Raw genomic sequence first — 12,538 nt, forward strand, 5'->3', positions numbered from 1 at the left:
CGCTACAGGGCCACATTTCTAACTTTGTTTCGAAAAGCTGCTGAAGAATGAGGCCTGCTATCATTTAGTTCATTGGGGTCGTCTGCATCAAACCAAACAATTAATTCATATATTTTTTTGTGCGATATATACAGTATATATATTTCCATTATCATGCAGCAAGATTAAGTGGTCTACCAGCTTAAGAGAAGAAGTATTCACTATTCTCATTGAAGCACGTTAAAAGACCACATCCTGGCAAAAGCAGCACATCTAACACACTGTAAAAATTTTACTAGGCTCTAGAAATGAGTAAGACCATGGGACTACACAGTATATGTGAATTCTTACAAGTTGATGTCTGGAATCTTTTCTATTGCGTTAGGATCAATGTTTTTTTATGTGGCACAAAAATGAACTCACAAATGCAACGTAAAACAACACTGGTGAAAGCGATCCATATCACAGATTTGAACCAAAATAGTACTTATTATTACAAACCTGTCATCAGGCCTATCTCGCAGGTAAGTAAACAACAACATTGGAAATTCACAATACCAATTATAGCTGATTGTATGCTTTGAGACTATCAGCACCCTCCCTTTTTACCAGGCAGAGTGTTTACCATCTGAAAGTAAACTGGGTGCAAGTGCCATTTAGCCAAATTACACAGCAATGTTCTGCAAAAACAATCAGTATCCCCACACTCCCAGAACGATATTGATTTCTGGGGAAGACAAAAGTGCAGTGGAAGATGGGTGGAGGATGGGGAGTTGTCAAAAGCCACACAGGCTCCGTTTATAGTAAGCAGTCAAAGAGAAAATGGCACAATGTGTCTGGAGCTATTTTGGAGTCTTCTGAATGATCTTGCAGTGTGTTTAGTCTGGTTTTGCTCCTGGAATCGGTACTTTGAGAGTTGAAGTGCACATGAAAGAATGGTAGTGTAGTTTATTCTGGTCTCAGGGTGTGTGTGCTCTACGTGGAGGCTACGTGTCATGGGTCAATAAGGGTATGGAGGCTGGTGCTCAGAGCCTCGGAGCCCCCCTGTGGGTGCAGGCAGTCTTTGCCATTTCTAATGTGGATGTCAAGCTTTTTGCCACTGTGAGGTGAAGAGGGGAGGCTGCATCGCACAGCGAAGAGGATTTTATTGCAACGTGACATCAAAAGAGTCTAAAATGTATCTCTTGAGCACAAACAGTAGCTCAGCAGAGAACATGAGCTTTGATGAGACTGTTAACTTCAATATACTGATGGGACATTTTTTTGTAATACTCATGATGGGGAATTCTGCAAACAAGCAATGTAAAGTTATGTAAGCACTTTCGCAATACTCCACTAGACAAATCTCCCAGTGTCCTGCGTGACATGGTCAAAGAGTATAAATTGACTTCATTTATGTGGCACACTTTCACTGTATTTCCAGCCATTCAACATATTGACCCATCCACACTTAGACTCACACACCGAAGGTGACGGTTGTATACAAAGTGCTCGACTTCCATTGGACTCAGTTTCAGGTTAAGTGTCTTGCCCAAGAATACTTAGAGCCATGGACAAGGCGGGGTGGGGGACCCAACCATCAATCCTGATTTTGTGCTACTGATTAATGAAAAACTCTGGGACTGGCTATTCGCATTACATTGAATTTTATGTGAGCCAGGTAGACAAAATCTGTGAGTCCCCCTGTTACATAATCTGTATATACTGCACAATTATGCTACCAACATGAGTTAAAATCATTATTGAAAATTCTATAATTTGTTTTCTCTTTGTTCCTGAAAAATATAACAAATCAGGAGAGAGGGTAAGGGACAAATATAATCAGACTTCCAGCCATAATTACCTTGGACTTTGGACATGCATGGCTTAGCCAAAGTCAGTTGTATAATTTAATTTTCTTCATTGAATACTCACAGTGCTGCTGCAGAAATTAAGTTTCAGCTTTGTCTTTGACTGGAACCACAACAATGTGAAGGTTTTCTCGAGATTTTCTTCGATCGTAAAGATCAACGGATGGCACCTCTGACATTACCCTGACTGATACGTCGAGGATCTCAGGAATTCGTTTTCCCCTCCTGCAAAGCAGTTTTACAAATCCCCCCTTCATAATGGTGAGATTCTCATGTTTGTATGAGGTGTCCTTTTTACACAATATGTGGTGCTGCACGTTTTGTCAGTTCCAGTAGCGTTGTACAGTGTCAAGGTTGGAGCACTGTTTTTGCTTTCTCTGTTCTGCGTTCTATTGACACCACGCTGGATTAATGTGCAGCATTTTGTAGACTCATGAATAGAGGCATTAACTTGTCTCAATGATTCCTTCAACATCTATCTTTTACTCTGGGTTTTACCTCACTGAGCATTTGGTCTTCCAACGCAGGCGTCATCTGGGCACCACAATCCTAAATGGTTCCCATTTGTGGACAATTTGTCTCAATGTGAACTAGTGATTATGTGCACTCTCTGAGATTTCTTTATAGCCTTCCCCAGTTTTATCTAGCTCTAACGAAGTTGTTTGTGCGAGCCAAGTTTCACTGTAGCAGATGCTTTTAGTGATTGGAGAACTCAACTTATGAATATTTCAAAATGTCAAAGTCATTTTGATTCAGCTCTGGTTTCACTGACTGGGAATCAGGTTTTCCAGCTCATGATTTCAGTAATCTCTCTTCGGAGCCAACAGTACGGGGTGTCTTCTTTTTATTTTCCCAGTAACAATTCAAACATTTAATGGCATTGAGTGAGGAGATGTAACATCATAATTGTTTGTGCTGTTGGTTAAGTACATTGTTTATCTGCTGGGGCAAATGATTATTGGAAGACGATTAAATCACATTTTATGAACAATTTGCACAAAAACCTGGAACATTTGACTGAATTTCTCAAATCGTTTTTTTCACTTTGATATGTGAAACTGTGTGCCTTAGTTGAAATTCATGATGAGAAAAGCAATTAAATGTCTGAATATTACTTTTAAATTGACAGTAGAAGAGCTGAAATACCAGATGATGCTACTTGCTGCAATGTTTGTTTAAACGGTAAACAAGATGTCTCAGTTTTGTTTAAATGACAGTTTCCTTGTTACTCTCATCAGAGTTTGTGATTGTTGGCTAACGGACTGGACCTCCCACACTCAACATGACCATAATTCCTATAATTCACTTAGAATAATATAGTTTCCCAGGGCTGCGAAGAATACGTTCTAAATATATCAGTTCTTGATATCAAGACAAAATGATGTGGAAAATCACAGTTGGGTTTTTCATTCAATTAAGCAATAAAAGAAAGATAATGCCACAAAAAAACATAATTTTGTTGAATTTGGGCTGTGAATAAAGTCTTCAAGGCAATCAGCTTTTATTAAAGTGTATGATTTCAGGTTGGTGAGGTGTTCAGCACTCTCCCATCATTTTCACAAGATCTTGTGTTTGTTTCTGTTCTATCTGTGCAAGGATGGATTTTATCCACATAATTTGCTTTCCTCCTACAACTCAAAGAGTTACATATTTTTTTCTGAATTCAACCCGTCCAATTCATTATTAGCATTAACCACACATACCAGGCGGAGAGGGCTGCCAAGCGAAGAGCAGCCAAGGTCGAAGGCCTTGATGAATAACCTATCACAAGTAAGAATCCAACCTGCAAACCATCAATCACAAGCTTCCTTCTCTAACCTGTACTGCAAAGTCCCCAAAAAAGTCTTTAAGCCTCGTTGAAATTAAAGTTGCTGAAAGGTTTTTGACATGATATTGACATGTTTTCATTTGACGCTGAGGAAGTAAACACCTGAGGTCAGTCACGTTCATGTTAGCCACACGAGAGAAAATAACACCCAACACATGTGCTTCCTGAAAAACATTAACTATAAAATATTGATCTGAGTTATAGATGGAGGCAAACATTTCACTAATATTAAAGTGTCCAAAGTCAATCTCATCCATTAACCACACTGACTTTCTGATGTTCAAGACTAGATCTATCACATCTCTTAGCCCTCATACCCCCGTTCTGTATTTATGGCGCGGTAAAGGTACATTCGTTAGTAAGACTTCTCTCACTGGCTGCCTATTTGTTGGTACGATAGGGTTGTACCGTATGTTGTCCTCTGCAGTTAGCCCTTCGCCTTCAAGTGCGTCCAATTGCTGTGGACAAAGAATCTCTCAGTGTGGGTGTGTTTGTTTTGAGCCATCCATGTGAACCTACTGCCCTCCAAGTCAGCCAGAAGCAATATAACATCAGACTGGCAATCTGGTGACCACAGCACATCAAGACAAAACCAGTGGTGATCCACCCTAATCCTGCAAACTGGCTCGTTGGCTGGGACTTAAAAGAGCAACCACAAGCGGAGGACTTTCTTTTTTTTTCTTCTCTGGATACCTCTGTCGCATGTACAAAGAAAGTCGTCCACACTGGACGTTGTGGTCTTCAGCTCTGTGCTGTGGAGTTATGCCTGTCTCTGGGCAACCCCGCCTTGACCATTATTTTGTTTCTGACTTTCACAAGTTCACATCGTCCCAGATCATTGATGATCCGGGACAAGATCAACGAGCCGTGCATTTCACAAGGTTGCAATTGTAGCATATTTTTGTTCACCTCACAATCCAGACCGATCGAGCTCCAAGAAAAACACATAAGACCTCAAGGCATCTGCTGTATTTTCCAGACTCTTAAGTCACATCTGACAAAAAATGTGTCAAAAGCCGCCACAAGTTGCACTGGTGTATTATTCAAATGTATTTAAAAATGTTCAATTACCAGACATAACTGCACCAATAATCCTCGGATAGCAGCTGCTGTTTTAGAACCAATCTGTTATTTTATTCTTACAGCTTTTAGTCTAAGATTAACCCTGTGGGTCTCTTTTTGAACACAGCAACAGTTTTTTGCTTTTTTAAACTTCTTGCCCGGTCCCTCACAACTACCTCTGTAAATCTGAACCCTCTTTTTGCTGCTCTGATTCCAATATTTGGTTAAAATTTTGTCGTGTGTGTGTTTTGTCTTTTTTTTGGCCATATTGTACTTGCTCTGTAAGTCAGATTTATTTGGCGGTACTGTAAGTAGCATTCTGTCTTCCCATAGTATCTTTATTTGAGTATCCAATGTCAAAATAACGTGATACATCTCATTCACTTACATTTGGAGTGTGGATCCTCTGAGAGACATATGGATAACGACACTTTGCTTCATCTGGTGCACGACACAACCCAGCAGAACAGCTCTGCCATGAATTATGCATTCACAGCAGTTATAATGTTTAGTTGGGGCTACGATTGTCAGAGTGGTTTTAATGTGTAATTTGCAGCAGCACTGAGCAGGATCCTTTAAATTAGAATATGTAACTATATTTATCCAACTTATTAACATAGCATAGCTGTTGTACTGAATCACATTAGATAAGAATTTTTCCAAAAAGAGTATGCAAATGGGGAATCACATATACCAAAACTGTTTGGGAAAGGTTTTTGTCTCGCAGAGACAGAGAGATTTGATTACAGTGCCGTCTGAGGTCAACTCATTTGTTTTTCTGCTGGTCTCTTTCCTATTCTTTTCTCTCTTATTATCTCCTAACCCCCTTCAGCACAAAGCCGCAACATCTGAGTTCTGCAGAGGTTTTGTCCAAGACTCTTTCCTCCCTACTATCACTCGCGCTTGTTCATGTGGAATTGTTGTTTTTCTTACATTTGGGGGATTATTGAATTTAACCAGACTGATGATCTGTCATTATGATGCAGTCAATAGTTATTGAGACATTTCCAAAAATACTTTGCAAGGATCCCTCGTTATATTGCATATATTCCATATGGGGGCAACACAGTACAGGACAAAAAAATGTTTACTTCAACATTTTATCTTTCGGGTTTTGGTAAACAAAACAAAAGGCAAGCCACTAAAGGCCTAAAGTGGTTTGACTGATCATAAAATGACCTCATACTGTTGGTAGGAAATAAACTGCATTACAGCTTTGTCTGCCATGTGTAGCGCCACGTAATTTTGGGGTTGCTTTTATAGAATTACAGAGTAACCCTGACCTTAGCAGCAGGTCTTCCGTGTCAGATGGCAGGGTAAATTTAGTCTTTGAAGGTCGGGGTCTGATTGAGAAAACAACTGCGGGGCAGCACAATGCCAAAGTCAAGTGACGGTCAAAATACAGCACATGTGGGAGCCTCAGCCCCACCCACATCCTCACCCACGCCCTCATCCTCGCTGTCACCAACACTCCCAGCCCTCCTTCCCCCGGCACACATAAACACAGAGGTTAGAAAACCATCGGGAGTTGAGGAAGCTAGAAATCACACAGCTCTCTTGAGCAACACAACCTCCCAGGAATGCAGCGCTTCAGACTCAGAGGGTCAAAAGTTCCCTGCCTCTCTCTCTGTATCTTACTTAGCCCTCATACCCCCGTTCAGCTGAGGGGCTATAAAAGCAATTGAGATTACTGCTTAAAACTAGCATGCTGTTTGATATTCTCTGCCATCTGACTCTTATTTAGGAGTCACCAGTGAGCATGTTTAGTTTGGCGAAACGCCACAATTTCTACAACGCTCTTCTTACATGAAAAAACTTAGACCAAAATGAGAAAATATGTTTCCAGTTTCAAATTTAGTCAACTTGGGTGATTCCAAACTTGTGTTTGCATAGACTGTAGCTCTCGACAAGCTTGATTACAGAGGATTTGTAACAATTATCTCAATGTACCCTGGAACAAGGCAGCAGTGAGCTAAACCTCATTGTTCTGATCCTCTTACAGATTGCAAATAGGCTAAAGGTCTATGAGGCATAAAAAGGGGTCCCTGGTATGGACTACCAATCATTCTGCACAAGCAAAGCCATCACGCAACCAATGTCACTAATACGCAAAATTGATGACAGTGACAATTTCTACAAAGGATCCTATGAATTTGAATTTGTGAACAAAAGAGCTAGTTTTTGGACTTGTTAACACGTTTATGAAATCCTAAATTTTTACGCCGAACATCTGTTAAACGTCTCCACCACTTATGTATGTCATTCAGAATCAAAAACATATGGAGACACTTGAGAATGCCTCGTGATTTACAGTTTGTCTGTGCGGCCATGTGTATGGATAAAAAACAATTGGAACGGTGTGCTTTGTATATGGGAATCTCTTCTCTTCTCAAAGAGTCGTGTTTGATCAGCCAGAGCCTGACTTATAGAGGAATTGCATACGTTCATCATCTGATGACTAATTTGAATTTATATAAGGGCCATCTTGCCCTCGATATGCAATGAAAAAACATTCCAATGAAATCATCTGGGAGTCAGCGCTGCTCTCTTTTTGTCAGACGATGAACATTTAATGGGGATATATAAGTACTGTGCATAAACAGTCTTTTCTTTTATACCCTTAAAGTTCCGGCACCCACAACAAAGTTATTTCTGGACCGCACATTTCATAAATCCCAAGAAAATGAAACGCAGAACTCCTGGAAGTAGGTGGAAAACAAAGCGCAAACACCTATCGCATTAACCACGTCCAAATTTTGGATCGTTCCCACAACAGTTCTCAGACATCTCGTGTGGGAGCGAGCGGAAAGAAAGAGCGAGATGGCATCATTCTTTTCTCAAAGTCCTGTTGGAGAGAAATCTCTCTGTTCATGCAGTATGTATTGACCTTTACTACAACTGGGTCATGGCTCTGCCTATTGACAATCAAGTCGGGTGTGTGAGGATTATCAGGATTGAAAACTTTCAAGGAGAGAAAAGATACAAGCACGAATACAAATGGAAGAAAACATAATCTCCAAATAAAAAAATAAAGTAAAATCTCCAAGAAAGCCAAATACCAAACTAGACAGATCCAAATAGAATATTCAACAGAGACAGTGGCTCCACCAGACAGATTACATTTGGTTTTTAACTGAACAGGCCTAAACAGGTAACCAAACCAGAGGAACAGAAAGACAACCGCGGACAAGAGGATAGACTAATATACTGTACATGAGCTGCAGTCGTTCTTTTTCTTGCAGATTGAAAGAAATCTTGAAAAATTAAAAGGTCTGAATGTCAGTATTAAAGACCATTGAGGCCAATGGTCAGAAATAAAAACTGAGTGAGTCAAGATATTGACAATGGGTTATTAATACAATGAACGGGATGGAGTCAAATGCTCGACTAAGAATAAGCCAAAGGTTGAAAATAAAGACAAACATTCAAATAAAGGGACGAATCCAAACAATCCAAATCAACCTGTGAATAACAAATGTGAAATGTGGAGAATTGTATTTAAATCAAAGACAAGTTTCACAAAATCAAGTTGAATGATGTCATTAAAACTAAAAGGTGAAAGAAATGTACTTTTTATATGTTATTCTAAATGTGAATGGCATATTTTGTGATTAAAAAGACAGGTGGCAGAGAGGTTTGCTGTTTTGTGCAAATGAAAAGATGCAATACTATTTCTTAGAAAAGGCAACGATTGGATTGAAAAAGTCCTACACTACGAATCTCTGAGCTTAAGCTCACATGTACAGGCAGAAGCAGCGAGGCTTGATATTCTACAAGAATATGCTGCACACAGGCAACGGTTGCATTACACCCACTCACATACAGACGCAAAGCACTCATTTGATTTAGTCAGTAGGCTGAAATAACTGGGGTCAATCAGTGGCTGGCGTATGTTTGCCTACGTGCACGTTCACACACAATTTTCTATAATTTTCACTTGTACAGGAAGCCACCTAAATGTATACATATGGCCACCCATCTATGCACAGTTGTATGCTCAGTGCTGGGTGTGTCGATTGCCTTCTGTCCCTCCCACAATTTGCTGAGTCTGCTGGGATCTCCCATTATGTCCCAACACTTGAAGACATTCACCAACCCATGAACATATGCTCTTTATCTGATCCCATTAACCACTGAGCAGAATAAAAATGACCTGCATAGAAAAGTACCGATAAGGAGTCAAGTGTTAATTATGATTTTGCGAGGCTATTTATTCCTGGAAATGTGTTTGTACATGTGTGCTTGAGCTCAGTGTAGAAATAAAATCCTATAATTGCATTTCTCCCAATGGAAAATACCCAGAGATTTGGTTAGTAGATGTAATGTACATGAGCAGTAATTATAAAACTCGAGTGCGATATGATAGCTTAAAAACATTTGGCCTGTATGACTGCTTCCTGTGTCAAACAAGCAAAAAGCTCTAATAATGTCCCACACTTCACTGTTGTTTTCATTGGATTATTTTGCATAGTCAAGTGACATTTTGAAGCACCATTTGATAGTTCAACAATACTCATAAAGAGAGCAATGGATGTCAGATTGTTGTAGTATTTTGGGATCTCCATTAGATGATGGCAGATTGTCTGAATATTAGCTAAATACTTCTATAGAGTACAACAAAAAATATGACAAAGTCTGACTGAAAATCTCAAGCAAAATGAAAAAATGCTTCATTTGTAGCTGCTTATTGGATTTGGACAAACGATACACACACGTTGGCTCTGCACATCTATTTTGGAGTTTGATCCTCTCTTAATCCTCATTGCATAGATTCAAACACATACAAACACAAATGAGGGATTTTGGTCTTTGTCATGTTTTAATGTGACTCTACCATTCCACTGTAGCCTGCAAAAGTGTTATTGGACTGAAATCGAGAGGTTGTGAAGGCTGAGTTTAGTCATGTTCAAGAAACCAGTTTGAGGTTATTCTAGTTTTATGGGTTGTTATCCAGTGGATAGATTCATATTTTCATGCTGTACCAAGTTGTGGCCCTGCCACTTGAAATATTGCAGAAGAGTTTGAGCCTCAACAAACCAAGCCATGTCTTCCCAGTCTAAGTGAACCCATTCAAGTAGTAGTCACAGCTTTCCGTTTACAGCCTCAGGGGAGTCATACCCGGTGTGTTATGCATTGAGAGTTGTTGTTCTGCTCACATTGGTTGTGATAAATGGCTAATGCAGTAATTATTGTCTTTCTGTCATTTCAAACCAATCTCTCCTTTGTCTCTTGATATCAACGAGGCATCTTGGGTCTGAGAACTAATTCTTATGAGATACTGCCCACACTCTGTAAAGCCATAAGAGCCCGAGGTGAAAAATAAAAAATCCACCTCACTTATGCTATTTTTATCGCTCCAGCAATCTCTTGCTTGACACTGTAAGTCACATTCACCCTTTCAAGCACACACTCACACACCAATGGTGATGGCTGGTATGAAAGGTGCTCGATCTCCATTTGAAGCACTTTAGGGTTTATTGTCTTACAGAAGAACACTTTGACATATGGACAAGGCAATATGAGGTTTCCAAACCACCAACTTTGTGATTGGAAGACTACCTGCTTAACGTTTCAGCAATAAGCCATCCTAAATCTCAGGTTTATCTGGATATGGTCATTTAAATCCCCCCTTTTAGTTGCCATGTGACCGACTGCAAAGCTATTTAAAATCCATTTCAGAACAAGAATACAATCTTACTTTACATTGTGAACTCTTCCCCACCAAAAGACTCTTTGAAATTGACAAAAAAGCATGGGACAAAGTGTTCAGAGAGAAATATTATGGCCCAGGTGTGGTTTTTGTTTTTTTTCTCCTGTTATAGTTAGTTGCACCACCATGTGCCAGGGCGTCAAATGTAGGGCAACATTAAAAGCCCCGTCTGAAACTAATGAGTCATGGTAGTCTGGGCGAGGGTGACATCATTTCCCTTTAGCCTCAGTGGGTCTGGTATGCGACCCCCACCACCGCCCTCCCCGCCTCCCTCCTCACCCTCCCTCGAGCTCTTATAAGAGAAAACTGTGAAATTCATCTGCAGCGGAGACGGTCAGGGTTCATTGACTGAACCCTTTGAGTCAAAGTCAAACTCGCAGCTCACAGGAATTCACAGATAAGCAGGCGCTACAATTGTATAATACTACTTGGGGCACTAAAAGAAGCATAAAGAAAATAATAAGAGCCCTAAACTGACGCCATGATTTTGATATTTTCCCCGACAGCTATTTACAGAGATGCGCCGTAATCCAGCCTTCAAATTGCAGGGTTAGAAGATGAAAAAAAAATTAAAAAAATGCATTAAGCAAGTTTTCCTCCATTGTGTTCCAGTCGTGGATGGAACATTAAGCTAAACTCTAAATTGAATGTTTTTATGGCTGTGATCTGATGAAATACTGTGGCATTTAAGTCGGGCCATGCGGCTGAAGCAGAGCTGTGAATGAATGAATACTGAGTGAAATACATGATTTTCAATGGGGATATATATATATATATATATATATATATATATATATATATATATATTTCAACAGAAGCCAACATGGTTCCCGAGAATTTTCTTTTTCCTGGAAGAGTTACATCCTCTGCACTGATATTGTGACTCAGTGCTGATAAAGACGGATAAATTCTCTGGTGGTTTGGAGTGATGTGAGAGGGGGAGCTCTGTGAACAGTCGTACATTACGGCTGCAACACTCTATAGTGCCTCTGCTGCGTGGGACAGACATCTGGCCGGTGAAGTATGGGAGTGGAATGCAGCCAATCGTGCAACACTATAAGACTAAACCTTCACTCCCAGGAGGTTTGGTGATTCTGGAACCTGGGCTAGATGCATATAATGATGGTAATTACTATTTTATTTCAGTTTGTGCCTTGAAAACCTTTTATTTTCTTGCGATACCGACTACTTTAAGCCGCCAAAAAGGAAGAGCCTGTGTGTCCTTCATGGACACACAGGCCTCTTTATGATCTATAAAATTAGTTAACGTTACTGCTGTTTGTTTTGCCTCAAGGGAGATGCATACAAAAAGGGTCCAGTTGCACAACGAAGAGGAAAATGACTCATAAAACCTCAGATCACGACTACTGCTGCAGCTTTGAATCCAAATCAATCGAGACTTCGTTTTGACGCAGTTGATCTGGATCACCAGTCACTAAGTATTTCTTCTTGGATGTGCACCTAAAAGCTTTCAATATGGTGGTTTGTGTACACAGGGCTGCAGTCCCTCCATGCCAGCTCAGAAGCTGGTTAAGTGGGCTTTCAACAAAGTCATGGGGTGATATTTGCATTCCCCCCCCCCCCTCGTTTACCTCTCAATCCCCAAAATGTCTTGAGTTTGTTTTAGGTCCCTTCACATCATTCAAGAGCTCAGTGTCAACACAGCTGTCCAAGCTAGAAGGCAAGAAAGTTAAAGAGGTTCGGTGGTGTGTGTCTCCTAAACATTGTCACCTGCAGCTGGTACTGAAGGCATTTGGTTCAAATTAGAGACTTAAAGTTGGATAAATTACTATTATTTTTATCTGAAAATATTGTAATCTCTGAGTTCATGTATGTATTATATAATCATTATTTAAAAATATCTGATGTGATACCAGAAATTAACTGAAAGGGGATAAAATGCGTTCAAATGCCATAAATGCAACCATGTTTTCTAATACCGAGTGGGTGCACATGAATATTTAGTTGTCGTCCTCCACAAGGTGTCACTGTGAGAGTGACCCTGAAGCACATGATGCACCAGTTCTCCTGCAATATGCACAAAACATTATGTGGGGACATATCTTAAAAAAAAAAAAAAAAAAAAAAGTCCTTCTGAAAACCACTCAG

The sequence above is a fragment of the Lipophrys pholis genome (genome assembly GCF_963383615.2).
Source record: "Lipophrys pholis genome assembly, chromosome: 20".
Classification (NCBI taxonomy): domain Eukaryota; kingdom Metazoa; phylum Chordata; class Actinopteri; order Blenniiformes; family Blenniidae; genus Lipophrys; species Lipophrys pholis.